This window comes from Gymnogyps californianus, chromosome 8, assembly GCF_018139145.2.
Source record: "Gymnogyps californianus isolate 813 chromosome 8, ASM1813914v2, whole genome shotgun sequence".
NCBI classification, from domain to species: domain Eukaryota; kingdom Metazoa; phylum Chordata; class Aves; order Accipitriformes; family Cathartidae; genus Gymnogyps; species Gymnogyps californianus.
In genome coordinates this window covers 16,451,294-16,472,910 of record NC_059478.1, presented here as the reverse complement: position 1 = coordinate 16,472,910, position 21,617 = coordinate 16,451,294, and the positions used below count along the sequence as shown (strand labels likewise).

The 21,617-nt window shown below is 39.6% G+C and overlaps 1 long non-coding RNA gene across 1 annotated transcript in view; it reads left to right on the top strand.

Annotated features, from left to right (window-relative positions):
* The window catches only part of LOC127019147 (uncharacterized), a 62,600-nt gene extending 44,451 nt beyond the window's left edge, over nt 1-18,149 (top strand). Inside the window, exon 3 of the long non-coding RNA XR_007766865.1 lies at nt 18,104-18,149. This is a non-coding gene — a long non-coding RNA (uncharacterized LOC127019147). The remainder of the gene's footprint in view (nt 1-18,103) is intronic.
* The last annotated feature ends 3,468 nt before the right edge of the window (nt 18,150-21,617 follow it).

Genomic DNA, 21,617 nt, shown 5'->3' with positions numbered 1-21,617 from the left:
CCCATTCGTCAAGATTAATAATAATCAGAGAGCTCACTTATAGAGGGAGGAAGGTATTGATTGTCATTAAAATGTTGGATTGTGTCTTAAGAAGTCTAGTTTTTCTCCTCACTGTCACAGCACCTAACTGACTTTGGATGATTAAAATTATTTCTAGGCTACATCTGGTGCATGATGGTGTAACAGAGCCCTTACCTGTTTAAATAGATAAGCCCGCTGAAATAGGGAACATTCAAAAAAGTTAGTGGGGTGCCAAGAAAAATGATCTTATTTGGCAGGAATACAGGTACCCTTCAAAAACAAAACAAAAAAAGCTAACAAACATGGATGCTGGAACTATTTATAAAAAGAGGTCAGGACAAACAAACCTATTAATTTTATTTTTTCAAAAATGTTTAAAATATGAAAACTGAGAAGTATGCAAACAACAAGTGTCACTTGTTTTTATTTGGTTAGGTTATTCATAAAATTGGCTGCATACCTATCTATATGAACTTTGCTGAAAAAGCATGAGAACTCTGTAAACTCTTCCCTAAGTTGCTGCTTTTCCATAAATTTTGTGGCTCCTGCTTATGTGAGGGAAAATATTCATTTGAGCCACAACTCACTTCACATACCAATTCCAGAATGAAGAAGAAAAACTTACTTGTATCTGAGTAGAAAGAAATAGCTCTATCATAACGCAGGAAAATGCAGTGGAACCACCACGAGAGAGAGTATAAATGTATAGATGATGTGTATTGGCTGTAGGTAAATACAAAAATAAATAAATGGAAATAATGTTTTTATGTACTGTTCAGGTTTTGGTTGTGGTCTTTTCTGTGAATTGGTAGTTATGTTGCAGTGATTGGTAATATTGTGAGTTTTCTATTAGTAGATTTTTAATTGTATCTGAACAATAAGGAAAAGAGTACAGAGATGTTAGAGCTGGAGAACAGAAACTTGAAGCTGTGTTGTAGAATGAAATAAGGCTTGGATTCAGCTTACAAGCTAAATTGCTTTTGAAGAACTACTATGGTAGTCAGTCAAAACATGAACTTACTTCATGGATAAACTGGACCTTACCTTGATAGGTTCCTGTTCAAAAGTATTTTAAAAACCCTGCAATAACTTTTGTCCTGTCTGTGTGTGAGTAAATACGTATACAACTGTAAAACAAATTGAAGATGTAGGTAAAAAAAAAAAAAGTAGTCAAAGTTTAATGACCCCAGTATTTGGCATCATCGCAGCTGAAATTATTTGAAGACCCTTCTCCCCAGTATAGTCTTTGCATCCCTTGTTAGCACATGCAAATTCCAGCTCTTCCTTGTACAGGCAGCAGCTAAGGCTGCCCCGTTGCACTTACCACATTTCCTCTTTCAATGATTAGTATCTAATAGGTAGAGAGAAACATGATACAATGTTAAATCTACATGTGCTGTTTTATTTGGAAAGTGGTGGAAAATTAAAAAAAAAACCAAACCAACCCACTAACAAATGAATGTTTGGTCATTCTTTTGCTTTCTGTCTCCAAACAAAGAGAGGATTTCAGCCACGTGCCTATGGTTGTGTGAGGGTTGCAGAGCAGACTTGGGGAATGGAGATCAGGTCTCTTGATCTAAACCAGGTCGTCCTTTCTTTTTTTGAAATGGTCTGTAACTGAAAAGGAGCTGTATATACTGTATATAGTTAAGATGCTTTCGGTAAACTTCATGATTAAAATACATACCTATTTTGCTATCAACCACTTCGCCCTTTGCTAGTGCTCACTTGGACAAGGTGGGTTCTCTTTTCTTTGTTAATTACTGTAGCTGTCCAGTGAGAGAGCAAGGTAATGTGGAGATGATGGGGGGGCAGGAAGTGGGACATGAATTTGCAAGTTTGGCCTGAAGAAGTTATGTTTCTTGATAGATGGGTGCTAATGTTTCTTGTCCCTTTTCCAGCTTGCTTGTCTTTGTCTCCTCTGCCACACTCTCTGCAGCCTTAAGAAGGAGGCCGGACAGCAGAGATCTTTAGTATCACAGGCACATTTCTCAAAGGCACTGACTCTGTTTAAGGCTAAATTGTGCATATTTATCCTTAGCTGAAAAGGATCATTAGATTATGCCCCATGCTCATATGAAATCGATAGTAACATGTGCAATGAGCCTGTCCTCTCTTTTATGACATTATGGACTCAAGTATTTTACACATAAATAGGGTAAGATATGAAGCAGAGTGCATACTTCTTTGAGCTGGGAGACGTGCACCATAAATCAGGATATGTGTGCATAATTACAAGATATCAGAACAAGTCCCAAGGGTATTTTTAGCATTGTAAAATGTTAGATAGACCTGCTTTCCTACAGAACATTATCCTTCTCATTTCTCCACTCCTAGGTACCAGACAGTTTTGTCGACCAGATTACTTGACACGGTAGCAGCGTGATAAATGGCAACTGCAAGAGTATACTGTGTTTAATTGCACAATCAGAGTTTAAAACTTCTGATTAAATTGTGCAAAGCCTCTGAACTAATTGTCTGAAAATGTCTTCAGGGTTGAGCACTTTCTTAGCTAGTATTTGGATGTGAAAATCAAAGGCTTGGCTTTTCTACTGGTATGCAATATTTTGGGAAGGTAACTTGACCTGGGTGAATCATAGAATCTTAGAATCTTTTAGGTTGAAAAAGACCTTTAAGATCATTGAATCAGTCCGTTAACCTAGCGCTGCCAAGTCCACCACTAAACCATGTCCCTAAGTGCCACATCTACATGTCTTTTAAATGCCTCCAGGGATGGTGACTCAACCACTTTCCTGGGCAGCCTGTTCCAATGCTTGACAACCCTTTCGGTGAAGAAATTTTTCCTCATATCCAATCTATACCTCCCCTGGCGCAACTTGAGGCCATTTCCTCTTGTCCTATCACTTGCTAGTTGGGAGAAGAGACTGACACCCACCTCACTACAACCTCCTTTCAGGTAGTTGTAGAGAGTGATAAGGTCTCCCCTGAGCCTGCTTTTCTTCAGGCTAAACAACCCCAGTTCCCCCAGCCGCTCCTCATAAGACTTGTGCTCTAGACCTTTCACCAGCTTTGTTGCTCTTCTTTGGACATGCAATAAATGGCTTTGGGAAATGGAAAGAATAACAACATCATTGCTGTGCTTGAGTATCTATATTTTTAGAAGTGTTTGGCCATTAGAAATTTAATTTGTATACATGAAGTGTTTGAAATGATTTGACAGGAGAGAGGAAGGATCTGTTTTGAGTTTAAATACTAATTTTTGTCTTTTTGTTAATGTAGGTGGGAATATGAATTTAATCATAATAATACCTCATATGTTTTTGAGGTAATTTTCTTCTTTTTCTCTGTTCCCAGGATAGCCTTTGCATCCATGCATTTTGGGGACACATCAGCCTTCTCCATGCACCCCATGCACCTTGTCCTTGTGTCAATACTGAGCATTACTTGTACCTTCTTGGCTGCCACAGTTCAGGATCGGCTTGATGAAAGCTGTCAGCAAATGCCCAGTGCTCAGGTTCACTGAGTGACATAGACTGTTTGACACAGGCAGTGTCCTGGGCAGAATTCTCATTCTGATGCCTGTAAAACAACAAACCCCCCCCCCCCCCCAAAAAAACCCAAAAAAGAGAGAGGAGTGAGATGAATAGCAACATCCCATCTGTTTGTATTGTCCGCCTGGGCTGCTGCTGTCTGAGGTGGCAGGAAGGAGGAGGATGGAAAACAAACCACCACTAAAATGAAAAAGGTTGAGAAGTACCTCAACGGTAAGAAAAGTTGTGCTTTTTTTTTTTTTTTCACGTAACGGAAGCTTCTGTGCAGCCTGAGAGTGTGTATTCCCCATTGTAGCAGAGTTCAGGCTTAGGAGTATAGTTAGAGCTTTTATGTGATTATCATTCCTAAGAGCAGATTTTAAACCTGCAGTTAGTCAGCATTGACGCTTACATCAAAACAGAAGGGAGTTTGTTTATATTGTTTTCCCTGCATTACCTGGCACTAAATTTCTAACCCTACCCCCAATGTAATGAATCTGGATTCAGTTCTCCCTGGCTTGTTTAACTGTTAATTTTAACAGTCCTGTGCCATCCCCTGTGCCACGCTAGATTTGCACAAAGCCAAGACAGGATTCTTACAAGACCTTAAAAGTAGTTATCCCATGTAATTTTGTAAGAGACTAACAAGCTTCCTTGAGCTCTCCTGTGTGTCATTCCTGTCTCAGTGTAAAAAGAAGCACCTTGGAGGGCAGGATACCTTCAAATTTGTGTAGCAGGTGCGCTGGTAAGAGGGGATGGGAGAACAGAGGCACTGAGCTCTCTTCTCTTTCCTTGGGGATGATAGGAGAGAGGCATGTCAGATAACAAGTATGAGAGATCTTATTTCATCCTCTTCGTGGAAGAGGGTCTATACGAAAAAATGCTGGCTTGCTCTTGCAATGGAACTCTCCACTGCTACTGCAACACCTGTAATCTTCTCAAGGAGCTGCTGAATATAAACTACTTGTCATACTTTTTTTGTCATCCTTTTTTCTGAAGGTGAGAAATTTATAAAACAAAAGGTGAAATTTATAAAATAAATTTATGTTTTATATAAATGTCTTTTAATGTGTTTCTAAGGTTCAAAAGGGAAGACCTCTGCACTGATTTAATTATCTGAAAGCCTCTTATTCTGATATACTTCTACCTTTTGTAGAGCAACTAGCTGTCATTTAGCTTGATTTAGCCAATTTAGTCATATCAATTAATTGGATAATGAGCCACAGGCAAGCCTTAAATATCTTAAAACTATTATCCTCATTTCATGATTTACTGCAAGAGGAAATAGAATATAAAATTTCCCCAAATGTTCTAAAAACATATGTCTATTTTCATAAACTGAAATTGCCACAACTTTATTTGTCCTCGCTGTTCTATATTATCCTCAAATCAATTTTTGCGTTGTTCTTCACTTCTTATTTGAACCGTGTAAGGACATTCTCATGTCTTAAAATGGTGAGACCACTCATGATGCCTGAACATTTGCACCTATTGGTTAAATTGTATAGCTTGCACCAGTAGTTCTGTGGGTGTTTATTTGGTAGATATTTTAAAGGTTAATCATGAAGCTAGTTTGCTGTCATTTTATTCCTTGATCTAATAGATGAGAGAAGTCAAATTAATGATATTCTGTTTACTGCTAGGGATGGCTAGCTGATTCCTTTTTTGTGGCTTTGTAAACCATTTTTAACATGGCCTAAAATATTTTGAGATAAAAGGTGCTACACTAACTAATGGGAACATTAAGCAATATGTGTTCCTAAAACAGACCTTATCCACCACTTAAAAATAAATGCAAAGAAAATACTTTGCAAAGGTATTAAACATTTAACAGCCTTAAAAATATATTTTTAATAACTGAGTGGCTCATTCCCCTAACAAAATAGGCTTTTGGATGATGTTAATTTTTAAGCAATGGTAATACTACTCTTCAGATTTTCACATATGCTGATAACAACATCAAAACACTTTTAAAATTCACCTTACAAAGCATTCAGGGAACTTTTTTGCTAAATCTGGTACTTGTAGTTTTATTATTGGTTGAATTACTATTTGGTTTGTATCTGCCTTTTAGTTTTATGCTCCCACCTAGGTATATCAGTCAGTTTAGTCATACTAAGCCCTACTGATTTTGACAAGAGGATACAGCTTTCAGCAGCAGTCCGGAGTTTCTGGACTTTTTGCAGTGTGGATGGACTTCCAGGGTTCCTGGAGTGCAAGTCCTTTGCATCTTAGGGATATCTCATCAGATGATGTCAAAATGTATGTGTCACATTATATACTGTGATTAATTTCTTAGGAGCCTGAAACATCACACTTGCTGTGCGGAAGTGCTGGATCTATGACTTTTGAGTCTGTCCACATGAACAGGTCTGTTTTTAATGTACGGTTCAAATGTATGCCTAGAGTAATTAAACACATATATCTAAAGAAGTTTTTTTGTTTTGGTGGTTTTTTTTTTCAGATTTATATTACCATTACTTATTTCAAAGCATGTAAGTCATACATGTTCTTATCAGGAAAAGTATAGCAGTGGTGAGAAATTTTACATTAGTCTTGAGCTAGACCTTGAAAAGTAAGGGTGAGGGGTTTAAAGTTTTAATACGCATTTCCCAACAATCAGTATTTTCTCTTTTGAAGGGATTAATGAAACTCTTTAAAGCCGCATTTTGTGATGGCTTGCAGCATATTACCGAGGGCTCATTATCTTGTCAAAGCTCGTAAAATACGGACCCTGAAGGAGTGATGTTGTTACTCAGTGAGTTAATATGGAGTTAGTCTTTTTGCATGGTGCTAGGAGGAAAAATGCTACAGTAGGTACAGATGGAGATGAAAATGTGGGACCCTGTGAGACTCTACCCACCGTACTGGTTCTAATTTTGTTTTGGACAAATTGGATTTGTTGCTCTTCAGTTTTCCTTCTGAAAACTCTCTTGTGACTTTATTGTCAGCTGAAGTGTTTATTGACTGAGAAGTGCTTGCATTGTAGTGATGGATATGGTGATCCTGGTAAACACTTCGGGGCCTTCATGATGCAATATGCTGTATAAGTGTGTCATTTTATGATGGAGTGGGCAGAAGCTTATTTAACTAAAAAGTAGAATAAAAAGCCCACAGTTTCAGCAGCCATTAGTTTCATTAAAGCTAGTATGAAGATAAGAGTTAAATGATTTGTGGATATATACAAATGTCTTAAAGTAGAAAAGTAACACAGAATCCAATGCCATTATTGCTGGGAGAAGTGCCAGTGTTCTCATTATTTTTAATGACTTCCAAACTGGGCCCTTAGTGACTGATGAGGTAAGCAATTTCAGATGGGAAATGTGTTATCCTCAATGCTGGAAGGTGCTAAACGCCCTCAGTTGTTAGGGGCCATGGCTGTGCTCAGGATACTGTGAGAGGCAGCGGACAAATTGTAGGTTAAAGGGTACCATGGCCACTTCTTTAGGAAGGGGGAAGAGAAAAAGAAAGTTTTTGCTAGGTTGTTTGATAAAATAGAACAATCTAGATGATAAAAATTGTATGTGATGACACAGCTCCTGAACAAACATCCATCACTGCAGAAAGATAGATAGTAAAGAATACGTCTGCAGCTCTTTGGATTTTATCCCAATATTAAAAAAAAAAAAAAAGCCAAAAAAACAACTTCAGTAACGGTTTCTGTTTATTAAAAAAGATAAGCATCTTATGAAGATCTGGAAGTCGTTAATAATGAAGTGACGAGTGAGAGAGGCACTTACCTTGGAAGCAGGTGGCCTGTGGTTCCCACATGCCTGATGTCCCCCTTCCTGCATGGCCGGACGTGCTGGAAAGCTGTGTCCCTCAGAAATCCCACCAGCACTTAGCTTGTCTGCTGGTAGGCAGGTAGCGCTTGGGTGTCTCCTCCTGTGTAGGAGGAAGTTGCAGAAGCAGCTTTTTCAAGAGGGCTTGGAGAAGGATCCCAATTTGAAACACTCCCGACTGCCTGCAGGGCTGCTCAGCTCTCTGGGCATTAAGCAAGACATGCGAGTCAGGAGTATTGAGCAGTAAATCAGGGGGATAGCAAATACTGGAAATGTTTTAATGGTGAAAAAAGGATTTCTGCAAGACCTGGTCTCCTGGTTTTCACTCTTTCTGGTACATGCTTTTCTGTATTTTGAACAGGAGGCCTGGCAGCCCCTTGGCCACATCTGCCCCAGGCATGGAGCCCTACTTGCCTGCCGGCAAGCCTGGGGACAGGGCATCCCTTACTCTCCCTTCTGGCTGGGCATGTCTGCATAGAAATGGTTCCTATTGTGCCCTGTATATTAAAAATTAAAATATTTTCAGCTTTTTAAAGTTGCTCATCGGGACTCCAGGCAATGAAAAATATTTCTTGGTGCGGTGCAGGAAAGTTGCGTAGTGCCACTCGTGATGATGAAATGTCTGCTTTGGAAGTTAAAATTACTGGAAAGATGACCCAGCGATAGCAGACAAACCCACAAATTTGGCAGATTTAAAGCAAACACAAACCATATTTTTATGGTTTTTTTAATGCAGTGGATTAAATGGTGGAGCTTGCTGCTATGTGATACTTGGGAAGCTAAAAATATAAACAGATTGCAAAGATACTAGATAAATTAATGGAAGATTGGTCGACTGATGGCTATTAAAAATGACAGTTGACATGCAGCCCCCATCTTAGGAACCCCATAAATCGTTGGTTGCTCACATTTGGAGAAATAAACCAGAAGAATGCTCGTGCTCTGTGCCTCTTTCCTGGTCCCTGGACCTCCGTTACTGACCACCACAGAGACAGGGCACAGTGTTGGCCTTGCCCTGGCGCCAATGTTGTATGTCTGCTCCTGTGTCCAAAGATTATCTGCAGGGTCAAAAGTAGAGATGAGAAGTTGTTATCTTCTCATTTGTATTTCAGCTGGGACCCTTGCAGTTATTGGTAGTGTTAATCCAAGCCAGCTGTGCGCTGGCAGTCCTGCTCATTTTCAGGCACCCCAGATGTGGTCCCCCTCCAGACAGGGTACATACCAGTGCTCTGCAGTCTTAAAAGTAGCCTCTGCAGCTGAGACACATGTACAGAGAGTTATGGCTAGTGGAAATTTAGGTGAGCACTCTACTGTATAAATTTTCACTATGCTCAAGTATAACTTACTTTAGACACATAGTAATATCCATAATTAAAATGCTCCCTTGAAGTAAATAATTAAATGAGGATTACAATTATAAGCCACAAAGTGACACAGGTGACAGGCTTACCTTAAGTAGCACAATTAAATTGTAAATTAAAATTAAACTTCTCCATGAAATGAGGATATTATGTAAGGTAATTATCTAAGAGTAATAGGTTAGGTCTGTATACTGCATCAATAAATCCTTTCAGAGATCTCTAGAAAACAGATTTTCTAACCTGTTGTTTTGCATCTGTGTTTTTAAAAAATATTTCCTAATCCAAATGGGAACAAAAGCCCAAAGTACATTTTGAGTGTTCTTTGGCAAAATTGATATTTTATGGGAGAAGTTTGGTTTAAGTAACATTTTCCCTTAGCAAATTTTTTTTTTTTTTTTTTTAAATGTAGTAGAGATATTGAACCCTGTGGGAGTGTTTGCTGCTGGAGACATGCTTGTATGCCTGAGCAGGGCTTGGTTATGGACTTGTTCAATGTTAGAAAGAGAAAGTTCCATCTTTACAGCTTCTTATTTGCGGTGTGAGCAATAAACAGTTCTCATTATTGGCACCTTTGTGCATGCTCAAAGATTATTTAGTACCAAATTACTTAACTCATTATTTTATATGTTTTACATTTGAAATTTTTAAATTGTTCGTGTGGAAGTTAAAAGACAAGCTTTGTTTTATTCTGTTTTAAAATAATAAATTTATTCTCCAGGTAAGAAGTGACGCTAGATCTTGGCAGCCCCTAAATCAAGGAGTTATGAGCTATGAAAAATGTTCTCTAAATGGTACAAACATAATTTTTTTCCCTGTATTTTTTATTTTTATTTTTTTTTTAAGCTCATCAATATTGTAGAAAATACTAGTGGTAAACAAAATTTTGGAAAACCCCTGGTGTTCTAGTCCAAATTCGAAAGACCCTTTCTGAACAAAGTGTGCTGATTTTTAGGAAAAGAAAAAAGGTTTATTTTCCAAGAAAACTGTGTTTGAAAAACACTGTAAATTAATGCTTCAGCTAGAAATTCAAAAAATAGGATTGTTGTATCAAAATAGTGAATAGAATGAGGTATAAGTTAACTTTAGATGAAGTGGATTTTTTAAAATCAATTTCAGGAGTTCTGTAGGCAGACTTAGGAGCTTTGAGCACCTCTAGTGTTATCTTCAGGGCCCCTTGTGGAGTTACAGAAGTTTTTGGCTTTGTCCAAGGGAGTAAGGCAGCATGTGTTATGGGGTGCAGCTAGGGCTACTGTTGTATGTTAATGGCAAGATTTAGCAAATCCTTACTTGGATTAATAGTCCTTCCTTATGTAAGTAGTTTGACTTAGTTCATCGAGTTATTTTTGTGAGTAAGAATGTTCTGAACATGTAAAGCATCTACACACTTAGGTCCTCAACAGGTTACTGGCATGTGACCTCACTATTCATGGTCATTGCAAAGCCTGGCCAAGCTGGGCAGTGCCTTCTTGGGAAGGATGCGGTGCTGTGGCTTGCTGATATCTCAGCAGCTTTGCTGATGTTGTTTATCACAAATGCAGAGTTGCTTTGGTAATTTTTTATGATATGCTACACTCGCGTGGCGTGGTTCTTTTATTTAAAGTTTTATTAAAGTAATCAAAAATTCTTAAATGATTAAAAAAATAAATTAGATTCTGATTAGAGTCATTCTATATCCGTTGATAATCTGGCAATTTGAATCATGCCAGCCTGCTAAATCAGAGCATCAAAACATCACGAAATGTTTGTCATATTTTACTAGGTCCTTTTATGCTGTAATTTTTAATCTCTGTTTCTAATATTATATTTTACCCAATTTATTAAGAAGACAAACAAGAAACTAATTTTGGCAGCTTTGTTACTCTCAATTCAGAGAAAAAGGAACTGATTTTTTCATCTTTGAATGTACGATCTTAAAGCCTGGAACAATTTAAATCGTTTTTTAGATACTGTACTCCGTTTAGTAAAATATTTAGTGCTATTATGATAGTGTAAACCATTAGACTGCAATTACACTAACACAGCACAGAGACTAATAGTTCTGTTGGAGCACAACAGTGATGCATGATTGCCCCATTAGGATTGGAAGTCTTGAAGCACTGAGGTTATTAAAAAAAATTAATCACTGTTACAGTCTTGATTTTGTTAGATTGTAATAAAAATATCTTATTTATGGATATAACTACTACTGTGTCAACCTCTTAAGTATTAAAAAAAAAAAAATCCTAGTAAAGATTCTTTGGATTATGATTATGAGGTCTTTTGCCTTACTGCAGCTGCAGCTGGAAATCCAGAACTTCATCTGTACTTTCCCGAAAGTGATATTTAGGCAGGTTGTACTGAGGTGTGTTTTCAGGACTTAAATGGGGCTGTTTTTACAGGTATTTATGGGAGCAGTGTTTTAAAGGTTGCGAAAAATTTTAAGTCATATTGCTGTCTGTCCTGGTTTCGGCTAGGATAGAGTTAATTTTCTTCTTAGTAGCTGGTACAGTGCTGTGTTTTGGATTTAGTGTGAGAATAATGTTGCTAACACTCTGATGTTTTAGTTGTTGCTAAGTAGCGCTTATCCTAAGTTAAAGACTTTTCAGTTTCCCATGCTCTGCCAGCAAGCAGGTGTGCAAGAAGCTGGGAGGGAGCAGAGCCGGGGCAGCTGACCCGAACTAGCCAAAGGGGTATTCCATACCATGGAACGTCATGCCCAGTACATAAACTGGGGGGAGTTGGCCGGGAGGGGCGGATCGCTGCTTGGGCATTGGTCAGCGGGTGGTGAGCAATTGCATTGTGCATCACTGTTTTTTTTTTTTCCTTGAGTTTTATTTCTTCTTTTTCTCTTTTTTTTTTTTTTAAATTAGTTTAATTTATTACCAATCAAATCAGAGTAGGATAATGAGAAATAAAACCAAATCTTAAAAACACCTTCTCCACACCCCTCCCTTCTTCCTGGGCTTAACTTTACTCCTGATTTTCTCTACCGCCTCCCCCCAGCAGCACAGGGGGACGGGGAATGGGGGTTGCGGTCAGGTCATCACACGTTTGTGCCGCTCCTTCCTCCTCAGGGGGAGGACTCCTCACACTCTTCCCCTACTCCAGTGTTGGGTCCTTCCCATGGGAGACAGTCCTTCACGAACTGATCCAAGATGGGTCCCTTCCACAGGGTGCAGTCCTTCAGGAACAGACTGCTCCAGCGTGGGTCCCTCGCAGGGTTGCAAGTCCTGCCAGCAAACCTGCTCCACTGTAGGCTCCTCTCTCTCCACGGGGTCACAGGTCCTGCCAGGAGCCTGCTCCAGCACGGGCTTCCCATGGGGTCACAGCCTCCTTTGGGCATCCACCTGCTCTGGCGTGGGATCCTCCACGGGCTGCAGGTGGATATCTGCTCCACCGTGGACATCCATGGGCTGCAGGGGGACAGCCTGCCTCACCATGGTCTTCACCACGGGCTGCAGGGGAATCTCTGCTCCAGTGCCTGAAGCACCTCCTCCCCTTCCTTCTTCACTGGCCTTGCTGTCTGTGGAGTTGTTTCTCTCACATCTTCTCACTCCTCTCTCTGGCTGCCGTTGCACTGGGGTTTTTTTCCCCCTTCTTAAATACGTTATCCCAGAGGTGCTACCACCATCGCTGATGGGCTCAGCCTTGGCCAGCGGCAGGTCTGTCTTGGAGCCAGCTGGCATTGGCTCTGTTGAACATGGGGGAAGCTTCTAGCAGCTTCTCACAGAAGCCACCCCTGTAGCCCTCCCACTACCAAAACCTTGCCATGCAAACCTAATACCTCGTCTAAATATTCTTTTTCAAAAATACCCAGATGTACATCCAATATATTCACACAATTTTGAAGACAAGTATAGATGAAATGTAGGAGGAAATATTTTCTTTTTTGCTACCTTGTTTAGCTTTTAAAGCATTTAATAAAAGAGTTTATATCCACAGTCAGGTTTTCACAGCAACAGGGGAATAAGAAGCATTTTGAAAATAAAAAGGAGACTGTAAAATTTTAAAAAATGGGATCAGGCACTGAGGAGCTGCATTAACACTGGTAATAACATCTAACTAGTAAAAAAGAAAACTGATTTCATTTCAAATTGCTGGCATTCCTTTACATTTGTGCATGTGGGTGTCAGTAGCATATCTGCCTGTGCTTAATATAATCAGAGAAGAGACTGCAAAATGACTGAACTAGTCACCAATGAGCTAATTGCTGGGGACTAAAAACTGCGGGTATTTGAAGAGAATTCTCTCTCCAACAATCCATATACTGAAAAATAAAGCAGAAAAAAATCACTCGCAGCTGACAAATTCATTTGAGAAACTAATTTAAAAGTTTAGAAAGAATTAATTTCTGAGGGTGGCAAGAAAGGCTGAGTTTTGGGCTGAAAATTATTTGTGTGTACTTCAAAAGTAGAACGAGAATGAGTTTTGCCTATGGTGACACGAGTGATCCTGGGCTTACCCTGGTTTTGCAGGGATGAATAAGCAGCTAGCTGATGACCAGCTGGTGCAAGGGCTGAGCTGCCCTCTGTGCACCCGTGCTGCAGGAATGCACCCGTTGCAGCAGGGTTTGGAAAGAGATAAGAGAATAAGAGATCAGAGAGAACGTGAAGAGTGAGAAAGATCGGCAGATTGAAAGAGTAAAGAGAAAGTAGGAAAAAGAGAGTGTATGCGATACAGGCATAAACAGTGATGTTCCTTACCCTAAGTGATTCCTTGTCATGAGTGGTGGATGAAGAAAATTTTCAGACTTTTGACAGTTATTAGGTATAGATAGACAGTGTTGTCCATGGTAGATGGTTGCTCTTGTTTCTCTTAGCTTGGTTGACTTGTCTTTCACATTCAAAAGTAGTGTAGGTCAGTGAAAATAAACTTTAAACTTAGACTGATTAGACATTATTTAACTTGCATTCTGTATGTTTTACACATATTTCAGAGAACATGTCAACTGGCTGCATTTGCAATTAACCCCACAATTTAGTTTATGATAAAATCATGTTTTTGATTAATACTGAATAGGGATTTAAAAATGTGTGGGTATAACTATTAAAACACTGTATTAGTGAGAAAAGGGTGCATTTTAATGCAGAATTAACAAATATGACTCAAGGGTAGGAGGTATTGCTTTAAAGAAATGATACAATTTAAATAGGGCACTTGAAAATAACACATTAAAATGTCTTTACTGTTATAAATTCTTTGAATTTTGTCCATTAGTTCGACAGCAGTATGTTAGAAGTTAGTTTGTATGAGCTATGGTACAGAAGTGACCTGGGCTCTATTTAAGGGTGCTCTGGCGTGGAGGGATCTTTGAAGTAATGCAGAAATGAGCATGAACCTCTGACATTCAGGGTCACATCACAGTCCCTAGATTTGGACCGGCAGCTGGCCACATCCACCAAGCACCTGTGGGCTTGGGACTCTGCTGACTGCCATAGAAGACAGCCCTACAGCTGTTAATCTACTCCAGTAACCCCGGTTTCTTAATGCCTGCAGAGTGCAGGATTCTTGATTCAGGTTCTGCAGATCATGTGAGGCCAGGAAAAAAAAAAGTAATTGGAAATATGGGAATGGCAGTATTGAAGGAACCTACTTCAAAGAGCTGGAAAAGCCTCAATCTCTTCCTCCACAAATTCTATTTAAAGAATCCCAGGCAGAGTACCTCAGTGTACACAACACACAGACTTGTGATGTTTTCTGTTTATTTTACAGACAAGTTGGATGTTATCTTCCCCATTATTTGGGATGTTAGAAAACAAGACTTACCTGCCCTTGTGCAATTGCCTCTTATCTAGATAATCTGGAAGAACTGCTATATAAAATAAAACAACAAAAGTGCTGTATAAAATACTTTAAGTTATGTATTAGCAAATTAATGTAAAAGAGTCTGGTCCAGCCTTTTAGGGCAAATCTGATTCCTCCCCTGTACCGTATAGAAGCACTGATAACAACTTTATTTTAAATGAAGCTTGGAGTGAATCTGTGCTTTGGCAAGTGGCTCTAGCTGTCTGTGCCTTGGCTTTGGCTGCATCCTGTGGCTGTTGTCCACAGTGGTTGTTGCTGGGTTTTGAAGCTCTTTTCTTAACTGGCCGGTTACATTTTGCTGTTTAAAACAAACTCTGGCTTTGAATACTGTAGCTTTCTGAAGCTTGATCTTTTGTGGCACTCTTGCAGGCTTTTTTTGCCTCGTTTTCTAGAGGAATGAGGTGGATACGGCCACACTGGTGTCTCCAGGGCACTTACTAACTGTTGAATGCATCGCTGCATTTCAACCACATTTGATGACGTGGGACAGAGCTTCAAAGATACTAAGTTTCTTGGAGTACAGCTACATAAATACTGCATAACTGCTCACCTTTAACTGAATGCCAGAGAGATGCTACACATGCCCGATGGGGAAATCTTTGTTAAGACACCAGAAAAACTCAAAGAGGAGACACGAAGCCGTAGGCAGCCAGCTGTTAGTGGTGCTGCTGAGGAGCCCCCAGCTGCCCCCGTGCTGCTGGTGCTTGCCCTCGGCTGGGCTGCAGGTCAGGCCGGTGCCCCTCACCTGCCTCGGCCCTGCTGCTGCGGCCTCGTGCAGCATCCGCGCTGTGGCCCAGTGTCTCGGGCAGCCGTTAGTGCCCATCCTGTGCATCCTTCCCAAACGCAGCTGCGGAGATGGCACTCGCTGCTCTGGGGTGTGCACTGGCCTGGCCTTAGGGCCGCACAGGGTCTGGAAACTTCTCATTTATCTGACGCACCTCTCTGCTCCTGTCCATATGTGTGGTATCCTCTCCAGGCTGAGCACCATACATCTATCTCCTGTGTCTCTGGGGTACCCCCATGTGCTTTGCTGGTGTCTTGTACTAGCAGAGCTAATCTTAGCGCTGTCTTTCTTGACTCCAGTTTAATGCAGTTAGTTAGGATTTTTCAGTACTTTGACTTGTTATTTCTCAAATACCAGCTGTCAGAAGCACACATAGGTCTCATGAAACAGGTGCAGTTTTTGAACTGATTTAGATGAAGAAGGGAGAGACATTTGGTAAATATTAATTGGCAGGCACTCTGAGTAAGGACAACAGACAAAACGGAAAAAACATGAGTTTGGGAGTGCCTCACAAATGGGATTTCTTATTTCTTTAAAATTTCTTTATATTTTTTTAAGAAAAAAGAAAGGGGATGAAGATACCTTTTGATTCTATTTCGGTGGAGCCCTTCATGAGGCTGTATCCCTTTGACTCAGTAGGTGGATGGGAACATTTGTTAACTGTGTGGCACCTCACAGTCGTTATCTTTTCCATCAGTGTTGTTCTTGGTTTTGATTCCTTCTATGTCTTCTAATATTTGAAAGAAGTAGTAAAAATGCTAACACAGGAAATGAACACGGAGATTTTTTTTTTTCTCCAAGTAACATACATTGCACAAAGCTTACCTGAGAAGTATTGAACATGAAGTGAATACAGGAGTCCCAGCCCATTTTAAATGCTACCTTGGTTTTATTGCAACTATATTGCAATTTCCCAATCTATGGACATACCTTACAAGAAACATTTGTAGATGAAATTTCATGGACAGAGGTAAAGTTAGGAAAATGTCCCATTATTCTCTGATGATGCTGAAGTCTACAAAAATATTGTTGCCTGCATGAACAAACAGAAAAAAATGTTATTTATACTAGCTGGTACATGATTACACATTTTTCAGTGCGATTTTTGTTTATTACTGACTGACATAGGAACTTTGACATTGGAAAGAAGAACTCTTTGTGTCCAGACAGCACGGATATGGATTGCATCAGCCTCTTTTCCCCTTGTGACTTTTCTTCGTTTGCAGACTAAATCCTCCGGTATTTGTGTGCTCAGAGTTTCACATGGAGCACTTCAACACAATGTGCCTGCTTTGGGGAGTGGGAGGAATGGCACGCTTTTAACAAGTGTCCTTGAGGCAGAGAACAACAGGAAGGCACATTGCTGTGCATCCTCCTTTATTTATGCATATGGAGTGCAAGGTAACCCGCACCAGGGTGTGTCGTGGGAGAAGGCGCAGCGGTGTCACAGAGCTCTGAAAGTTCAATAAAAACAATGAAAGACGTGCAGCTTCTCTGTATCTGTTCTGCATAATGGCAACTCTGGTTTTTATGGTGCTTGGATGCTCAGTCGTCCTGGGATTTAGTGAAGGACATGGAAAACAAGTGCATTTGCTGTACCTACTTCCTGCTGATAGTCTGGAAATGGAGCAAGTCAGAGAGAAATGTAGCTTTTTGGATCATTAAAAATCCATTTTCATTAAAAGCCAAGTATTGCAGTGACATACTTATTTATACATTCATCCCCTGTCTGTCTATGCCTTACAGATAGAGTGAAAAGAGAGCCTTTTTGTAACAGTTTTAAAGCCTAAATGAAAGAAAAGCATTCTATTTACCTTGAATTACTTACATGGCATACTTGTTTGTTTTTTTTCACACTGTATTGGATGGCAATTACTCTGCATTCTTTCTTTTCCACCAGTTCCTTTTGTCCTATGTATCTATCATTTGTTTTTATCTATATCTTCCACCTATCTATCTATTTCCTCTTTGTGCTTAGAGTTGGTTGCAAATTATATTTGTGATGCAGGGAGCTTTCAATCTGACTGTCTTGATATTATTTTATGCAACCATGACTACCGTAAAAATTGGCTTTACTGCCTCTTTTGTGTTATTGATTCAAGCCCATTTCAGAATTAACTTGTTTGGAATGATCTGGCAATGTTGCGTGCCCCAGGTTCTCTCAGGAAAAATTCATATCTCATAACTAAATGCAATAAAATGTTCAAATATATCTAAACACAGTTATATTTTGAATTTAGATGAAAACCTTATGGAGTCAATCAAATATACAAGGCATGTGTAAGTTTTAGTTCTAGGCTTACAAGTACTGTATTGCAGGAAAAAAGTATTCAGAGACCAACTTTTTCCTAGAGGTCTGTCCCTTACGTATGCTTTATGAAATGCCTAATCACATCATTCATGTTTCCATCCTGAATTGGATGGACATAATTTTGACATTTTGACTGTAGGACTGTATCTGTAATTTGAGATTATTGCCTTAATTCATTTAGGGATTCGGTCTTTTAAATCTTAGTGTTACATTTGTCCTCATGGTTAGGTAGAAATATTTGTGTGCTGACAGTCAGTGGAAAGCGATCTACAAAAATAAATCTTCCCTCATTAATGGCTTGACTGGTTGATTTTGAACTTTCTGTTACAAACGGAGAAAATTAAATGCTAGTATAAACTGGGAAATTTATGAGTTAATTGTAATGTTAAAATGCCCAAGTGTTAGAAATTGTTGGCTGACATCAGATCCCAGTCCTGAATATCTTTAACTGACCTATAAAATCAGTCATACCCTGAAAAGCTCATCTTCGATTAGAATTTTTTTCAGGTACTCAAAAATGTGCAGTACACTTTGAATGACCCAATAATTTTAGCCTTTCTATTTTACAGCTATCAAGAAGCCATTCTCTGCCCAGATGCCCGCCATGAAGACAGCATCTTCTGAGTTGCAGGTTTCAGGTGTGGTAGCGTGCTTTGGGCTGGTGACAGAGGCCAGGGAGCCTACTGATGCCTGTGCAGCCCTGACCCACCCCTCTGCTGCTGCTCGCTGCCCTGAGCCCCCAGGGGTGGCCCAGGCTACACTTCGCTCTGGGAGCAGATCGGGTTTTTTTGGCTGGTGGAAAAAAAGCTGTGTGCCAGCTACCCTTTAAAATGTTTTGGCAGTCATGGATCTGGAATACAAATTCTTCCTTTTTGTTTCCCTTCACAGCTTTTTTCCTGACTGGTCTCTCTTAGTCCTTTACTAATCTTTTTATTGTCTTTCAGTGTACAGAGCCTTTCTTGAGTGTGTATATTAAATGTGCGGAGAGGAAAAAGCTACCCAGCATGAGTACAAAACAGATGTATGTATATCCTGAGATGAGTGCATTATGGATAAAGAACTATTATTATTCTTCCCACATTCACGTTTCCGTCTACTTATGAGATATATACGTGTGCCTTGTTAGCAATGATGTTATAATGCAAAAGCTAAAGTTTTCATATTGGAGGAAACATATATTGTTAAATGAGCTGAGAACATTCTCCCAAGGGTTAGCATTTTTCTTGTACGTGTGAAATCCTACTGAAATAAATGGCCCTATTATTTTAATTGGATCTTTTGGTATTAGAACATCTTTCTTTGTACTGCAGTAAAGAACCTTCTTTTTCTTCCTTCCCTGAAAATGTGAAATGAACAAACACAGGTGATGCATTAAAACATTTATGACTTCAGTGGTAGAAGACTATACCAATATACATAGGTGCACATACACATATATAAATTAAATTCATATTTTACGATGTATCCCTCCATTCTCTCTGAAAATATACAAATGGAGTTTCTACTTTTAAAATAGATACGATTAAATGTGTGCCTTGTTCTTTTGACTGACACCTTGTTTACAATACTAATAATGACCAAGGCACTTAAAAAACCAAGAAAAAGGTACCCTTCTTTAATCAGAACATAGTAGAAATTTTTCGAAAAGGATTGTATCTGTTTAATAAATGAATTAATACATGCACTCTAACACTCCTTACAGCTGTGAATAGACTTCAGGTTTCAAATACTTCGACTATGTGCTTAATTTGCTCCTGTGAGTGAAGCATTATACAATATAATAGATTAAACTTCTATGGGCCATTCTAATCTGTTTTGTAGAAGATCACAGAAGTAAGTGAGGAACTCTGTTTATCACACTGTGATCAAAAGCACAATAGAGTAGAAAATTTTCTGTGAACACGGGCTTGAAAACTAATTTGTTGGTATGTTTGTTTCCTCTCTTTTCTGCAGCTGTTCAATTACCAACTGTTACTGCTGGTCAGAAAACCAAATATCTATTCTCTAGGGTAGCTACATTGTACTCCAATGTTTGAAGATTTGGTTTCTTTTATAATTGGAAAGAAACATTGATTTTTTTTTTTTTTTAAAGGAATTCTCCCACTCCTCCATCTGAATACTAGCTGAACATGCTCATGTATGTATGCACTGTATGTTTAATATATGGATACAGTAACGATATAAACCTGAAAACAAAATTAATTGCAATTACAGAGGCAAAACAATTTTTTATCATACAGAAAAGACCAAAGAATGAGTTATTATGAGCAAAATGAGAAAGTCATAGGGTTAGAGTTTATTGGATTTTCTTGTTTCCTTTTTACCAGGTTTGTTTAAGTTTTATAAGGACAAATAAGCTTTAAGGGGAAAAATGCTTGTAGACCAACTAGTTACCAAAACCTGGATAACACCCCTTTTAGAAGTCACCAAATATTGCTGTTCAGCCCTCCACTGAGGGAGAATCCTGTGGCCACGGGTGGGACGAGGACTGCTCAGCTCAGCTTTGGCAGCTCTAACGCGGGATGGGGGTCTTTGCAGGCACTAGCCTCTCCCATGTACAGCTTGCGGAGGGATGCTGGCTTCAGTTATTATCATCGCATGCACATATAACTGAATATCTAATGGTCATCTGTTTATTACCTAGGAGAAGAAAATACAGCTGCAGTGACAAGCACTGAATTGTCTCGTTCGGCGTGTTTCTCCCCTCAGTGGAAATGATGGATTTTGTTTTTCATCTCTTCATACAGAACGATCTGCTATTTTGAGCAAACTAACGACATAACTTGCTGCTTACAAACAAAGTAGGTCAGAATTGCTCTAGCGTAAATTGCAGTATCTTTCTGGGAATTAGTGCTGCTTTCCCCATTCGCTTCACCAACAACCTGTGTCAGCACGTGCAAACCTCCTGTTAGGTGCTGCTCTTGCTGGGTGCCAAGGGCTGCCTGGCTTGAGCCCATGGCTGCGGGGCTGCAGTGCCAAAGCATGGGGTGCCTCGTGGCGCCTAAGCCTTGGCACACCGTGTCGGAACAAACAGGGTCTTGCAGCTGTTTCCATAACAACACGCTTGTTAGAAAATAAATATTTGCTCCACTTTCACAATTGTCATTTTGCTAAGAGTTAATTGATATTAATGTTTTTCCCCTCTTTGTGTTTGAGAGCATTTTAGAAATAATCCAGAAGTGTTTATGGGACAACGCAGCATCTGAGATCATTGCAGCTGGCTGTGCCCTTCCGTGGATTCGGGCTGGTGAGGAGCAGGAGCTGGTAAAAAGCTCTCTGGTTTTGGTTAAAAGGCAGATCAGATCCTGATCTGCTCTGTAGAGCTGTCTGGGGAACAGCTGTGTTGATGGGTCTGGGAGCAGCGAGCGATATGGCTGGCGGGAGAACGGGGCAAGAAGGGGCTGTGTGGCCCTTCGCTGACATCCTCTGCCACCAAAGCTGGCTCTCAAGTGTCCTCCAAACTCTTACTGCCACCCCAAATAGCGTAGTGACCCATGTCTATCCTCACAAGTTAAATCCCAAGAGTGGGAAATGTACTGTGGTAGTCCTGTAACAGCGAGTGTACGCTTGGCTATATTTTTGTAATTTTGGGCTATTTTGGAATGGATGATCATGGATAAATGTGTAAAGGATGGTTATTTCTTAATATTTCTTGTAGTACTTGCTCATTTCAGTATTTAAAGACTGTGAATTCTGATTTTTAAGAAATCAGTTGCTTAAAAATTCCTGGACTTCAACCAGTGATACAGTAATTCTGATATTTATAAATCTTTTTGGAGTATATGTTATTAGTTTTTTAATAGAGGAAAGTTTTCTTGTGGGAGGAAATTTTTGGCTACTATCTACTGGTTTTCTGAGTTGTAAGCCTGTGTGAATAAAGACTTGTAGAAAGCAGGCCAGAAGTTCAGCCATGGCAGCATTAGCAACTGCGATAACTATTGTCATGCAGCATATTATTATTAGCTCAGCTGTTATTTTCTTATCTTGATCTATTCTGCTAGCAGGACACACTGATATCACCCAAAGCCAAAATGTGTTTTCCTGCTCTCTTTGGATTCTTTTATGTTGTGCCCACCAGTATGG